At 43.5% G+C, this 15,938-nt stretch overlaps 1 protein-coding gene across 3 annotated transcripts in view; it reads right to left on the bottom strand.

Annotated features, from left to right (window-relative positions):
* The window catches only part of CDH18 (cadherin 18), a 293,809-nt gene extending 278,682 nt beyond the window's left edge, over positions 1–15,127 (bottom strand). For 2 of the 3 annotated variants that reach the window (XM_077933349.1, XM_077933351.1), the window contains exon 1: positions 14,538–15,127. The gene's annotated coding sequence lies outside the window, so the exon portion shown is untranslated. The remainder of the gene's footprint in view (positions 1–14,537) is intronic. The other variant, XM_077933350.1, reaches the window with a different exon arrangement.
* Positions 15,128–15,938: the final 811 nt, after the last annotated feature.

The raw sequence follows: 15,938 nt of genomic DNA, 5'->3' as shown, positions 1-15,938 counted from the left end.
TACCCAAAGCCTAAGGGACGCGGGTGGCGCTGTGGGTAAAACCTCAGTGCCTAGGACTTGCCGATCGCATGGTAGGCGGTTCAAATCCCCGCGGCGGGGTGAGCTCCCATCTTTCGGTCCCAGCTCCTGCCCACCTAGCAGTTCGAAAGCACCCCTAAGTGCAAGTAGATAAATAAGTACCACATTATAGCGGGAAGGTAAACACCGTTTCCGTGTGCTGCGCTGGTGCTGGCTCGCCAGAGCAGCTTCGTCACACTGGCCACGTGACCCGGAAGTGTCTCCGGACAGCGCTGGCCCCCGGCCTCTTAAGTGAGATGGGCGCACAATCCTAGAGTCGGACACGACTGGCCCGTACGAGCAAGCGTACCTTTACCTTTACCTTTACCTTTACTACCCAAAGCCTGGTAACCTGAGCAATGAGGAAACTTATACTGTATTCCAGAAGTGGACATTCTTACACATGTGGAGAGAAAAATAATGATGCAAATACTCTACAAACACTTGGGTGCACCTATCATCATCACAATGAAATCTCAAATTAATGAAGCCCTCAGGCTATCTTCAACTTGCATGTTTCTGCCAGTTGTAAACAGACTTAAAGGGGTTGTTGTGGTTGCTGTTTTGCACCAACTGTAAACAAACAAAGTTTGGAATACATTGCTTTAAAATGACATTTAAAAAAAAATAGAAGTAACTGTGAGCGCAAATACTTTTGAAGACATCAGACTTATTCGCACAAGTCACCCTTTGGACAAATTCCCGTAATTTTAAATGCCACCCACTTATGCACATATACAGAGACGTTGGGGAGTTTTTCACCGCAGGGCAGTTGCAACGCTCATTAAAATATAATAAGCTCCACGATGAATAGAATAAACACTCATTACAAATTAATGAGAATAATTAGCATCTGAATCGTCCTGTGGAGCAAGACTCATTGGTTTTTATGAAGATCATGATATCCCCAGTCATGGTCCAAATGAATCAAAGTGTCAGATTGTATCCTAAAACAACACAAATAAAGAGCCCACAGATGCATTAACTGTTCCAGCGTTGTGCCAACCTCTGACCTGGCTGTCAATTAGGAGATGCACACTGGCACACCTATGTCTAAGCTAGACATTTTCAGGCTAGATAGCTTTCTTGAGAGCATGCATTATTTTGGCAGCTGGGAACAAAATCCAAATGTCCATTTTTCGATACATTCCAAAATAAATTACAAGAAGTGGTGCACTTTTAATAATATACACTGTGGCAGTAGCTGCTCTTCTTCTTCTTCTTCTTCTTCTTCTTCTTCTTCTTCTTCTTCTTCTTCTTCTTCTTCTTCTTCTTCTCCTTCAAATTATATGGTACCTCCAGCAAGTGAAAGAGCTACCTTTCTTTCTTTCGTTCCCCGAAGGGATTTGGTCATTTGGCATCCATCTATAGCGGTTCATTTAAAATTGACCTGGCAGCATCCATTCCACCTGGTTGCAGCCAAGGAAGAGAAGGGAAGCAGGGCTATTCATCTGCTCAGTGGAGAGACCAGCTGTTTTTGGACGATCCTTGTCTCCTTCAAATATCAACTGGCCACAACCCATTCCGTCACACCACAGCAGAGGGATAGATAAGAAGCTACCCTATCAGCTCTGCAGAGCGATCAGCTCCTTCTCTCCCTGAATTGCTTCCATTCCAGCTGGCCATTGTAAGAACTACTGTGTAACTTAAATTGTAAGAATTGGTGCACAGATTTCTTTGCTTCTTCCCTTCTCATACCTTTTTCCTTTAAGTGTGGTGCAGGCCTCCAAGCAAGCAGTAGCTTTTCTTTAAAAAAAGGATCTGACGTAAGTTGTTTTGGAAGCCCTTCTGGCTGAAAAGCAAGATTAAAATCCTTGTTTTCTACGTAATGGGTCACTATAGTTTCAAAAAATGATTTTAGTTGAAGTTCTTATGCTGTATGTTTAAATTTGTTCTATAGATTCTGTATGAACCTTGCCCTGGGACCAAATGGTGCATTATAGGTATTTTAAAAACATAAAGCTAGTGTGTGGAACTCGTTGGTAAGGGCTAGAGAAATAGGTGCTTCCGAGAGGGACTAACATTTCTATAGTCTGGGGAAATCAGAGAAGCATGTGGAATCCTAAAGGAACTGATAATACAAATCCACTCAAAGGTTAACGGTGTATAAATATTTGTGCTAATTGTGGTCTGTTAAGCATCATGCAGTAATACTAGTGTGTTGACAAATGCTCAGTAATACATTTTATTTAAAAGGCAAACAATCTCTGCTAATGTAGTGGTCGTGCTGTGAATGTGGCTGGCTATCCTTTTTAAAATGATCCCACTGCAACTGACAAAGTTGTGTGTTTGGTGATGGCTCCAGCATTCGGTACTTGGCTTGCTTCCTAGCTCGACGGTGCAGGAGAGAAATATGGGGCATCTTGTTAATAGTTATGAAGACTGCTCAATTGGATGGTCACTGGGTTGTCTGCAATGTACCAGTATGAGTGTTTAGAAGTGCATTGTTTAGACATCAACACCAATGATACTGAAGAGCTCACCATTTATGAAAACAGGCAGATGTAGACCAGACTTCCACACAGGTTGTTCTTCCCACCTGTGGAGACTGTAATTCAAAGTCTTGGAAGAGCAACAACAATCTAGGAAGCAAGTTCAACGCTAAACTATGGCACTATCACTGTGTATGTGGTCTAAACCACTGAGCCTCTTGGGCTTGCTGATCAGAAGGTTGACAGTTCAAATCCCCATGACGGGTGAGCTCCCGTTCCTCTGTCCCAGCTCCTGACAACCTAGCAGTTCGAAAGCACACCAGTGCAAGTAGATAAACAGGTACTGCTGTGGCGAGAAGGTAAACAGCGTTTCTGTGTGCTCTGGCACTCATCACGGTCCTCTGTGTGCCAGTAGCGGTTTAGACATGCTGACCACATGACCTGGAAAATGGTCTGTGGACAAATGCCAGCTCCCTTGGCCTGAAAGCAAGATTAGTGCCACAACCCCATAGTCGCCTTTGACTGGACTTAACAGTCCAGGTGTCCTTTACCTTATGCTACTTCAAGCCATCTTTGTAATTATTTATCCAAGTCTACAACACCATTCATCGCAGGATTAGTATAGCTTAGTTATCACAAACTGAAGATAAGGTGCCCAACACAAGAGGGGTTCATGGTATGGAATGCGGTCCCCTTGGAGAGAAAGCACTTTTTGACACGTGGAAAGCAAGCTTGTCAGGGAAATGGTTACGCTAGAATCATTCTCCATGAAATCTGTGGAACAGGTTATCATTTTGTACTTGCTGACTCCCACCCAGCACTGTTCAGGAATTCGTAGAAAACACACACACACACACAAATCAGTCCAGCTTTGAAATCAGTGGTTTTAAAAGATTCGGTTCATCATCTTGATTCAAAATAACTGTACTCAAATATAAAGAAACATTTGTTCCCCGATTTCAAGAATCAGCATGAAATTTTTTGGAAAAGATCAAATCATATTCTCATTCCAGTGTTAACAGTATATACACTGAACTCCAGGCGAGGTTATTTTCTAATAACACACAATATTAACTATCTCACACACACTTTCACACAAGCACAGACACTTGTTTAGCCTTGTGGTGGTGGTTTTCTCTTTTGCCTCCCCCTCCCCCCTTTTCTAAGGTGTTGGGCAGAGAGTCTAAGCTCCAGAATACTGAGCTTGACAAGATCTTGTGCTGAATGGTCCAACATTCCATTCCAGTTCTGCTAAGAGCGCATGGGGAGATGGAGGGAAGATTGGTTGGGGGAAGCGCTCTACTCCCCTAAACCCAGAGATTTGGGGTGAGGAAAGGGTGGTTGTCTTGTGATACGAATCTTCCAATAAACACTTCAAATCTCTAACAAAGAAAAAGAAGGAAAAAGAAAATGCTTAGAAAGATAACAGTGCTTTTTTTGGTGTGACTTACCTATTTAGGGTTACATTATGTACAGATATTATATTACTTTGCACTTCTCTGACTCATATGGACAGCCTTTTAGAGTGTTATTTCACTCATAAAGGGAAAAGAATGGATATATTTGTAACGTACATTGATCAGGGAAGTGAGGGAAGAATAACAGCAGTCACCTAGAGAGTTAATGATAGCCTTTAAAGAAGTATCAGTTCCCTCAACTAACAGGATATTCTTGCAGCATCTCAAGGCTGCTTAACAGCCAGCTAGACAACTCAGGTTTCTTTCCCTTCCTCAGCCTCATTTTTTCTCCTCTCATCCCAGGCAAACACCCACCCAGACAGAACCAAATATTTAGCACCCAATCTGTATTCCTAGGGCCAAGGTGTAATCTGGATCCTTGGCTCTAGGAACCTCAAGTGGATGTCTACTCCCATCAGTACACTTTAGATGTGAACCTGTAGAAGGCACAGCAAGATCTACCCATTATAAGACAATAGCATTGCCCTAACAACCACACCCTGACCATCACAATTGACCTTGACTCATAATTAAAACTCCTCCATATCCTTTGCATCTAGTCCATTTCACCATGTGGTTCTGGTTACTCCTGCCTGTGAGCTCTCCGAATCCTTGCAACCGATATCACATATTGTTCCTATTTAATTTCCAGTTAATAAGAGTATGATTCAGTAGCATGCTTGCTTAACTACAGGACAGGCGACAACTGCTGAAGGCAGTTCAGTATTATTATTTATTAAATTTGTATTAGCAAGCTCTGTACTATCCCTGCAGCCTCAATGAGACATGGCTAGCAAACTGATGGTTTTAATAGAGGTAGGTAAAAAACAAGGAAGCCTACAGACACCCAAACTGTAAAAGGTACATGAAAAAACAGTGTAAAGCATGAGTCTTCAAACAGGTTGCTCTGCCTGCCAATTCAATAGCATAGGTCTTCGTAGCACAGTCTGAACAACAATATCGCAGTGCTTACTCTTATCCCAGACAGCAAACCACATCCAGCCTCTGCCTGCATTTCCCTATGTAATTCTTCAGGCTCTCTACATCTGGAAGGGCTGCTCCCTTCTCAAGGTCAGTCACGGGTCACACCAGGAGCTCCTGGGGAATGTAGGTCCTAGACTTAGCAGTCTCCCACTAGACGCTCCTTGTTCTCTTGCTTAATAAATCCCTTTAGCTTTATTAACGGATGACGTTCTGACTCAAACACTGCAGTCTATTTTCCCCCTCTTGCACTCTTCCAGGAAGTCAGTGTATGGAGAAAAGATCACCAATCACATCAGCTCATGCCTTTGGCTTCCTACAGTTTTGGGTGCTTTCTGATTTAGGGGAGAGTTCTGATCCCACAAGAAAAGGTGACATGGAAATTGGCTTCTGTGCCTACACTGCACTCCTAGACTAGCTCCCATGCATAAAGAGGAGAGCTGTATAAGCAACCTTCCCCTTCCCACATCTAGAACCCATAGGTTTTTATTCCAAAACTTTCCTCTAACTTTCCCCCCCAAAATGCACACCATCGTGTGGAGGTTCCATTTAGGTAATTGTCACCCTGATGCTGAACTATTGCTTTGGAGGTGAAAAGAGACCATTCAAAAACAAAACAGCGTTCCTGGGGAAACCCCAATGTATGCAGGGGTATTTAACTGTTGAACTTTGCACACACACCCTCCAAAGTTTGTTGAAATGCAAACTAAACATTCATCCCTGCACATGGAGGGGGGTATAGCACAGGACAACAGTTAAATGAGCCATTGATGTGCAAAAGGAGCGAAAGGAGTGAGCGGGTGCTGCTCTGAAGATTCCCAGGAAATGTGACACGTGGGAAGAAGGGAGAGGGAAGGAGGAAGGTTAAGCTGATGCGGAAAAGTAAAGCAAAATACAAACGCACAGAGTGAGACTCTCAGGCAAAGAGAAAGGCAGCAGGCATACAAGACAGGAAGAGGTGTAAGGGCAAAACAGAGGCACACATAAATCCCTTAACTTGCAATCTTATGCCTACTTACCTGGGAGTAAGTCCTACAAAACTCAGTGGGTCTTACCTCTGAGTAAGTATGTCTACCCAGACCAAGTCTTGTTGTGTTTAATGGGTCAACCTAGGCTTTGGTTTAGGGTTCAGGGCTCTTGTGCCTTTAACTGTGGTATAAAAGGTAAAGGTAAAGGGACCCCTGACCATTAGGTCCAGTCGTGACCGACTCTGGGGTTGCGGTGCTCATCTCGCTTTATTGGCCGAGGGAGCCGGCGTACAGCTCCCTGGTCATGTGGCCAGCATGACTAAGCCACTTCTGGCGAACCAGAGCAGTGCATGGAAAAGCCATTTACCTTCCCGCTGGAGTGGTACCTATTTATCTACTTGCACTTTGATGTGCTTTCGAACTGCTAGGTTGGCAGGAGCAGGGACCGAGGAAAGGGAGCTCACCCCGTTGCGGGGATTCGAACCGCCGGCCTTCTGATCAGCAAGCCCTAGGCTCTGTGGTTTAACCCACAGCGCCACCAACGTCCCTAACTGTGGTATAGTAGACAGAAATTCAACAAGTCTTTCCTAGTTTGGAAATGATTTTTTTTTGCAAAAAAATAACTTCACTATGACTGTACCATTATTATTATTATTATTATTATTATTATTATTATTATTAAAATTTCTACACCGCCCTTCATCCGAGGATCACATGGCAGTTTACAATATTAGTTGAGATTCCTGCATTGCAGGGGGTTGGACAAGATGACCCCCGGGATCCCTTCCAAAAATTCTGCAGTTCTGTGAATGAAAATGGCATGTGAAACAAAAGCCATGGAGACGTTTGATGAAAGTACTGCCATTCCAACTATGCACCAGGAAATAAAATATTTGAATCATAAAGCAAGAATAATGATTCAGAGATCTGCAGAGCATGTTGACTCAGAAGGAATTCTTGCCGTGTTCAGTGGGGTTGATTCAAGGGTAAGCATGCAATATACCACAGACAAAATAACCCCAATTGAACATAATGGGCCTACTTTACTTCTGAGTAAATATACAGTACGCAGGACTGAACTGTTAATCTCTGTAACAGTATCTAAAAAAAGTAGATACTGCTTGAAGGTGGATGATACATGTCTTTTCTGGGCTGCTGCTCAGATGCCTGTAGATTATTTCACCGCCCTATAAAAGCCAGGCTTTTAGACTCGCCAAGAGTCAGCACTTCAGGTTGCTAATGTTATATATCACTGTTAAAAATACCTTAGTCTAGTCAAACAAAATTTCTCCCATCACTGAAGAAATCATGGAAACACTTGTTTGGGGATATACTAGAGTTCTTCATGTTCACCTCCACATGGAAACATTTCAGTACAACAGGAAAACACAACACAACACAACCAAACAGCTCCACAACCTGCTTAGAAGAAGCCAAGTATTTAGCTCATCCTAGTAAACATGGAACTCAGTTATCACAGATGAAATGCACTTCATCTTGCAACTCTTGGACCTAGACTTATTCATACTGCAAGAGGGCCCACAGACATCAATTGGACTAAAGTTAATTGTGCATTGGTGATGCAATTGATTATAACAAGTCTGCTGTAGGCATGGAATGGAAGACTTTGTTCGACCCATAATCTTTAATAATAATAATAATAATAATAATAATAATGTTAAAATAAAATGGGGGCAAATGAGTGAGGAGGGCAAACAGAAGGACTGAGGAAAGAATAGCTGGAAGGTACAGTAGCTTGACAATTTTCTGCTGAGTCACCAATAGTGAAATAGTGTTTTACTGTGTTTTTAATATTTTGTTGTGAGCCGCCCAAAGTGGATGGGGCAACCCAGTCAGATGGGTGGCATATTATTATTATTATTATTATTATTATTATTATTATTATTATTAGCCTCAGTATACATGAAGGAATGACTCCAGCCCCAACGTTCTACCTGGACACTGAGATACAGGGCCGAGGGCCTTCTGATGGTTCCCTCACTGCGAGAAGCCAAGCTACAGGGAACCAGGCAGAGGGCCTTCTTGGTAGTGGCGCCAACCCTGTGGAACACCCTCCCATCAGATGTCAAAGAGATAAACAACTACCTGACTTTTAGAAGACATCTGAAGGCATCCCTGTTTAGGGAGGTTTTTAATGTTTGATGTTTTATTGTGCTTTTAATATTCTGTTGGAAGCTGCCCAGCATGGTTGGGGGTACCCAGCCAGATGGGCGGGTGCAAATAATTTGTTGTTGTTGTTGTTGTTGTTTTGGGTTTCCAGTTGATCTGGCAACCCTAAAGGCTGTGTGCAAAAGAAAGGTGATAATATGCTGTATTACATACAAAATCCTAAGCATGTTCCCCTCCGCACTATTTGTATACTCTCACTTTCAGCTGTTTTTTTATTTAAATGTTTAAAAATTAATTGAGTGAAACCATTTAATGCTGCAATCCTGTACACACTCGCTGAGAAGTCTTATTTTGCTCAATGGGGCTTCCTTCCAAGTAGACATGTATATGACTGCATTAGCACATTACCTAACATCATATATTTTCTTCTCTACAAGCCAACTTGCTTACAGGCTGTTCACCCTGAAACCAATTTGCCAGCTGGTCTACCAAATGAAATTTGGGGGCAAGAACTCCAGCGTTCTATAAAGTGCCTCTCCTGCTTTGTTTATACTGCCAATTGTCCAGCTCCCAGAGTACTAGAAATATCATACTAGGATCTTGGAGGTGTGGGTTCAAATCCTTACTCACACTGGAGCTCACTGGGAGAGTCACGTCTTTCAGCCTAAATAACTCACCCCACGGAGTTGCTGTAAGGATAAAATGGGGAGAGGGAGAACCACAAGTGCCACTCTGAGATCTTTGGAGGAAAATGTGGGGTAAAAAATTATCAACAACATCATTTATACAATTTATAGAACTGGAGATTAGAGGGGGAAACGGTGAGGTAGACAAAAGATATGTTTAGTGATTCAACACATTTTGGGCCCTACTGATCCTTCCTCAGGGAATTTCAGATAAATAGATGTGTTGCCTCTTTTTTCCTTATGCTTACACTTCCAGTTCCTTTTGGGGGTACTCATTTTGTTATAATTTACAGGCCACCAAATGTTCCAAACAAAACAAAACATTTGAATTTGTACCGGACCTGGGAGTGCATCGTATAATGAAGATCTCTCACAAAAGTCAACTCTTCAAGCACCATGAAAGGAGCAAAGGGTGAGAAGTTAATCCTTTACTCTCATCTTGAATCTGCATTCCTACAGAAGCAGACACTACTTCCTCCATCTCTTGAAGTGGTCTCTAGTTCACAAATGTCTATGCTATAATAAGGTGCCACAAGACCCTATGCCGTTTTTGCTAAAACAGACTAATAGGGCTGTCCCTCTGGGAATGGATACCTGCCTTTTGTCTCTGATTGGCTTGGCCTTGTACTTCCTTGACATGACTTTGGCATGACTTTGTGACAGGCAGACCCTGACACCTCATTTTTGGACACAGACTCCCATTTCCAATTCAAATGACAATCCAGAGAGAAATCAAATTCCTTCCTTTCTTTGTTGTTGGCAATTTGGTTTCGGACCAGCCATATGTGCTTGGAGGAAGAGGATCAGGAGAGGTGTCCATGCCTCTTGGCTCTGGGAATGTGAATCCTGGCATGCAAATTGACCTTTGCCTGCAACAACCTGTTAACCGTAAGCAAGCTTTTCTGCTGCTGTTATTACCACAATAGTAGACAGGAAGCAATGAGGCTAGAATCGTTTCCTTTTATTGCCTGCGCTTTAAATCAAGGGTGGCTAATCTGTGGGCCTCCAAATGGTGTTGGAACATAGCTGTCAAGGTTTCCCCTTTTTAAAGGGAAATTCCCTTATTCCGAATAGGATTCCTCACAAGAAAAGGGGAAAGTTGACAGCTATGTGTTGGACCTCCAACTCCCAGCAGCCTCAGCCAACTCAAGAGGGGAGGAGAGTCCAGCACCATCTGGCTAAAAACTCTAACATGAAGCTTGATGACATCCAGCTAAACTCCTTTGATATTTCTGCTTCATCTTGAATAAATTTGCATTATTACATCAACAATTTTGACAGTGCTCAACTTTTATGGGTTCAAGTACTGAGTACTGGCATTCCTTGTTCCCCAGTAGGCTGTCAGATCAGTTCAGCAAAAGGAAAGAAGGGGAGAATCCTACAGTTGCCACTTAAATATCACCTAAGTGATTTATCTACCTGCCTTATGTATTTAAATCAACATCACAGGCCCCACTATGTCTCCTCCAATTATCTGAGACACACTTGGAAAACAAAGGACAGGGCTTTTTGGGGAATGGCATCCAAACACCAAGGGGGATCGCATTCCCTACAATTGTCTCTATTTTCCAAGGATAGTCCCGGAATTACAAAAGCCGTCCCCGCTTCTGATTCGATCCCAGAATGTCCCTATTTCCCCTGCCAGTACCGCCACTGCCAATCTCATGGGAAGGGGGGGGGGAGAAGGAGTGGGTGCTTGTCCTGTGTGATGTTGGTGCCTGCGAGAGAGCATTCTGTTGCCTCTCCATGGTCACCACTGCTGGTCTGCTCCCTTGGCCAGCTTGCAGAGGCTGCTGAAGAGCAGATGAGGAGGAAGAGGAGAGGTGCTGGCAGAGGGCAGGGTTGCCCTAGCAAGGAGTCTTGATATGAAAACAAGAAGAAGAAGAAGAAGAAGAGGAAGAAGAAGAAGAAGAAGAAGAAGAAGAGGAGGAGGAGGAGGAGGAGTTTGGATTTGATATCCCGCCTTTCACTCCCTTTAAGGAGTCTCAAAGCGGCTAACATTCTCCTTTCCCTTCCTCCCCCACAACAAACACTCTGTGAGGTGAGTGGGGCTGAGAGACTTCAGAGAAGTGTGACTAGCCCAAGGTCACCCAGCAGCTGCATGTGGAGGAGCGGAGACGAGAACCCGGTTCCCCAGATGATGAGACTACCGCTCTTAATCACTACACCACACTGGCTCTCTGAACAAACAAAACAAAACAAACAAACAAACAAACAAACAAACAAAACCATATTGTTTTGTGTGTCCAGGTCTAACCTTGCCCCTTTCTAAATTTCATTTACCTCAGGTTACAGACGCTTCGGGTTACAGATGCTTCAGGTTACAGACTCCGCTAACCCAGAAATAGTACCTCGGGTTAAGAACTTTGCTTCAGGATGAGAACAGAAATTGTGCGGCGGCCGCGGGAGGCCCCATTAGCTAAAGTGGTACCTCAGGTTGAGAACAGTTTCAGGTTAAGAATGGACCTCCAGAACAAATTAAGTTCTTAAGCTGAGGTACCACTGTATTGGCATGTGTTTTCCTTTTTGGAAATCTACCAAAGAATAAAATAACATTGGGATCAAGGGGTTTTCTCAGTGTTTCCTGTGTCCTGTTGGTGTAGCCATAGTGGAAATGCTCTGTGGAGTGTGTGTGGGGGATGGGGGGAGGGTCGAGGAGGGTCACTTGCAGGGCAAGTGAGAAATGTCCTTATTTTCCTTTGAGGAATGTTGGAGGGTACAAGATCTACCCAGATTTTTCACTGGTTGCATTTCCGTGCTCAACGAAAGACCAGGCTGTTTCAGCAGGCATCTGAGTTACGTCAAATACCGTATTATTTGCTCTAGAAGACTCACTTTTTCCCTCCTAAAAAGTAAGGGGAAATGTGTGTGCGTCTTATGGAGCGAATGCAGGCTGCGCAGCTATCCCAGAAGCCAGAACAGCAAGAGGGATCACTGCTTTCACTGCGCAGCGCTCCCTCTTGCTGTTCTGGTTTCTGAGATTCAGAATATTTTTTTTCTTGTTTTCCTCCTCCAAAAACTAGGTGCGTCTTATGGTCTGGTGTGTCTTATAGAGCGAAAAATACGGTAACTCAACGTACCGGTCTGCTTTTTGGTATCTTTATTAACTTGGTGTATGTAAATTCTCCCAGTTTGGTATTTTTAGGAGTGATTATGACATTGTCAACCTCCATAAAGGCTTTTTTTTGGGGGGGGGGTACAAAAAAGAAGGGCAGAAATATTTTGACAAATAATAATAATGCAAATTCAGACTTGGCTTTATGCAAAAGCCTGGTGATAACCAGATCCAAATAGCTATTAAAAGATACTTCGTTTAGCAAAGTCTATGAAAATTACCAGTATCCAGTCACTAAGCTGCCACAACATTGATTTCTTTAAAATAATAAAAAATGTCAATTCTTTACTGAAGGCTACTGAAAATTTAACAAGATCTAGGAATTTAAAACGTTTCCCCCATTTTGAGTGAATCATCTCTCTCTCCTTCCCCCACGACACATAAGAAATTCACCATACATTATCATAATTGACATGATTTCCTGTTATATACAAGTCAAGCTATCCTAAAATGCTTGTCACAATACTTTAATGGAATCACCGCCCATGTAAAAGTAGCAAACAGTGCACATTATATACCTGGAGAATATTATGTACTGGTACCTTCATTCTGAGCAGTAGGGCTGGATTCAACTAACTGGGTGCGCTAGCGGAGACCCATAGAGAAACGCTTGCGCTGGCGGTACTATTGTAATAGTGTGATATTGAATCCGTCCTATAAATAATAAAATCTGTTGTGAAGAAATAAGCAAAAACCCTGTGAAAAGTTTACAAAGAGCTTTAAATCACATCTATTTTCATATCTAATCATCCGTAATCCCATAGACTTTGGTGAGACTTGATCACAGGTAAGTGGCTATAGGATTACAGCCTTGATGGGTGGTGAAAAGAAAATGAAACTATGAGCTGCACAGCACCCCTTGTGGCCACCACTGACATAACAAGTCATTTTTTCTCTGGCATAGTCTCGACAATCTCCTATGTAGTAAACAAACAGGAAACTACCGTAAAGACTGATTCATACAGTTTGATCATGTAGTCCAACTTCCTGCAATGTGCAGCTAGTCCCATACGGGTATTGAACCTACAACCTTGGCATTATCAGCACCACACTCTAAGTGACTGAGCTATCCAGGCTGATCACTGAGGAATTTCTGTTCGGATCACCAACATTTTGAAAACACTTGCCTCCACAAAATTATTACTGCATATTACATCACACACTCCTATATTTATAAGGGGGGGGCGACTCCAAAAGCTTAGCATGCCTTACACAAAATGAAGGTAGGATTAACTTCCTGGACCCTCCTAAAACACCCCTCTAAAATGTTTATTGTAATATAGTGCCAGGTGCAAAGAGGCTGGTAGGATTTATGGTTATCTTACTAAATTTGTATTCAGGCCTCCTAAAAATGAGTACAGTGCCTGTATTCAATCAGCTCCGCACCTCTGTACAGCAACTCAGATTACTTATTGACTTTAAGACATGACATTATTACTGCTACTGCTACATACACTGATTAAAGAAGAAAGATTGCAAAGAGAACATTTCTTCACATAAAGGACACAGTCAGTCAAAGCTGAGCATCATTTACTTTAACTGCTTTCAGCAGGAGCATTATGCACATGCTTAACTCTCGCCCACTGAAATCATTGGCACTTACGCTTAACTTGACTGGATTGCACCTATAGTTTGCCTTCAGCCTATAAAAGCTTAGTCCTTGTCATTGTACTCAGTCTTTAAAAAAAAATGGAAGGGGAAGGAGGCTGGGACAGTTTTGTTTTAAATTACCTGACAGCTGTAGGCATTAATGATATACATGTATATATGTATGTATACCGTCTATGTATATTCAGAAAACGGGGGGGGGTGTGCATGTGTGCTCTTTGCTACACTGTCTGCTGCAGATCCTAATTCAAAGCCTTCAAGAAAAATTCTTATTATTATCTGCAAAATACTTTAATGAAAATAATAATGCATTTTATTTTTCAAATGTCTGCCTCGCAGTGATGAACGGCTGTTTATTTTGCCTTGTTATCTGTAGGAGCTCATTTGCCCCTTTGACAGGCCACAACAAGCACTCACACACAAATGAAGATGCAATGGGACCATATTTCCAAAGCATTAATTAGCCAAAGATCGTATTATTTCCTCCTCCCCCTCCCTCGACTGTTTTCACCCAGAGTCTCCGAACTGTTTCCATGTGCAAAAACTGCAGCTCTCAAGGAATGCTCATGATCACTAAGCCGCCAAACCCGCCCGCCCCCCATCTTGTTGATATCTTCCTTTATTGAGTGAAAAATGGGGGCAAGCTTTTAACCGTGCCTCCATCCCACTGCACCCCAGTGCCCTCTGCTACACGAAGTCAAAGAGAGAAAGTTTACCCTCCAAATTGTTTAAAGCGTTAAGGAAAAGCAGCTCTGCTCCTCTCAGCTATCTGCTTTCCCTGCACTCCCCCCCCCCTTTCTTTCCAAGGGCTGAAACAGCAGGTAATGTTTCAAGCGCAGCACATGGGCAACGGGGAAGAAGGCTCGCTTTGGAGGAGAAGCGATTGCGTTTCAATCCGCCTCTCAAGTCGACATGCAGAGCCGTCCTCGCGACTGGAAACCAGCTCACGCTACAGAGGAGCGCGCACAGATCTGTGTCGGACCTGAATGTGATCCCCTCCAAATGCGTGCATTTGCCCACGCTGTAGGGGAGCAGCAGTAGCAGAACCATCAGCGAAATTGCCATTCCCTAGGAGAATACATACATTATATATACATACACACCTGCACACACCACCCCGTGTCTTCTTTTCTCTCTCTCCTTTAAAACAGAGCTTTCATTGCACATAATCTGGGCTAAGCAGACGCGCGCAGCAAGAGAGGAGCATCGCATGATCTGGGAAAGGCTCAGCCGGCAGAAAGAAGAGGAAAAATAAAAAACTTGAAGGCAACCATCAGAGACAGCGATGCGAAATAGAAGTCTAATACACCTCTTCCTAAAAGCTAGGCTATCTCTGGCTTAGGAGGACGGAATTAGCAGCAGCCTCCCTTTCGTCCTGCCCGTAAGAATACGGCACAGATTTGATTTGATTTCTTTAAAGGGGTCAGTTCGTTTCAAGCCTTACCTTAGCTGACTTGCCCTAACTGGTGACAGGGAACTTTAATGGGAAGAAGAGACGCATTGAAATAAAATAAAAGAGGGGGGTATATCCTCAGGGCACAGCTGCTCCCAGTCCAGAGAGAAAGAGAAAGAGAGAGAGAGAGAGAGAAGGGAAAAAAGAGGCGCACAGGATTCCAGCTATGTGTTATCTCCAAAGCTCCAGCTCATATGCCAGCTCTGCTTTCCGCAGCTCGGGAAAGCGCCGCTGATTGGCTGCCGCCGCCCGTCTACTTGATCCTCCGCTTTCCTCCTCCTCCCCCTCCCCGTCCCCATCCCTGCTTCTTAGGACCGGGCGTCTTCTACAGGAGGATGCACGCAACGTAGGGATCGCTCCCCACCCGGCCACCCCTTCCTGAGCTTCTCGCAAGCGAAGAAGTCCTTCGCCAATGAGACAGCATGAGTAAACAGTTTCCACAGCCAAGGAGGTTTTGCTCAGCAAAAGGGAGGGGAAGAGAGAACGGAAGCCAGGCTTAAGGAGAACTAGAATATAAGGGGGGGGGGGGTAGAGGGGTTCCCCCCCAAAAAATTGTGGGCACTAAAGGCCTAAAAACTGGCAACAAATGTTCATTATTTGGCACTGGCTCGCTCCGTAGTCAGGAGTGGACTTTGGTAATATGTTCCCCCGAGCAAGGACAAAATCAATCTCCCCTAAATATTTCTTATTTTCATAATAATTCATTTTGGTAGTACAGTGGTACCTCGGGTTACAGACACTTCAGGTTACAGACTCCACTAACCCAGAAATAGTACCTCGGGTTAAGATCTTTGCTTCAGGATGAGAACAGAAATCGCGTGGCAGAAGGCCGCATTAGCGAAAGTGGTACCTCAGGTTAAGAACAGTTTCAGCTTAAGAACAGACCTCCTGAACGAATTAAGTTCTTAACCCGAGGTACCAGTTGCTAATTATGGATCTTCTCCGTAGGTACCTGCATAAATATAGGGTTTTATTATTTATTTATTTATTATTAATATTTGTAATATTTTGCTTTCCCTTAGCTTGGCACCCTGTGCGGGGAGAAACACCC

This window comes from Podarcis muralis, chromosome 8, assembly GCF_964188315.1.
Source record: "Podarcis muralis chromosome 8, rPodMur119.hap1.1, whole genome shotgun sequence".
Taxonomy (NCBI): Eukaryota; Metazoa; Chordata; class Lepidosauria; order Squamata; family Lacertidae; genus Podarcis; species Podarcis muralis.
The sequence above is the reverse complement of the archived record's forward strand: the minus strand, read 5'-3'. Positions and strand labels throughout refer to the sequence as shown.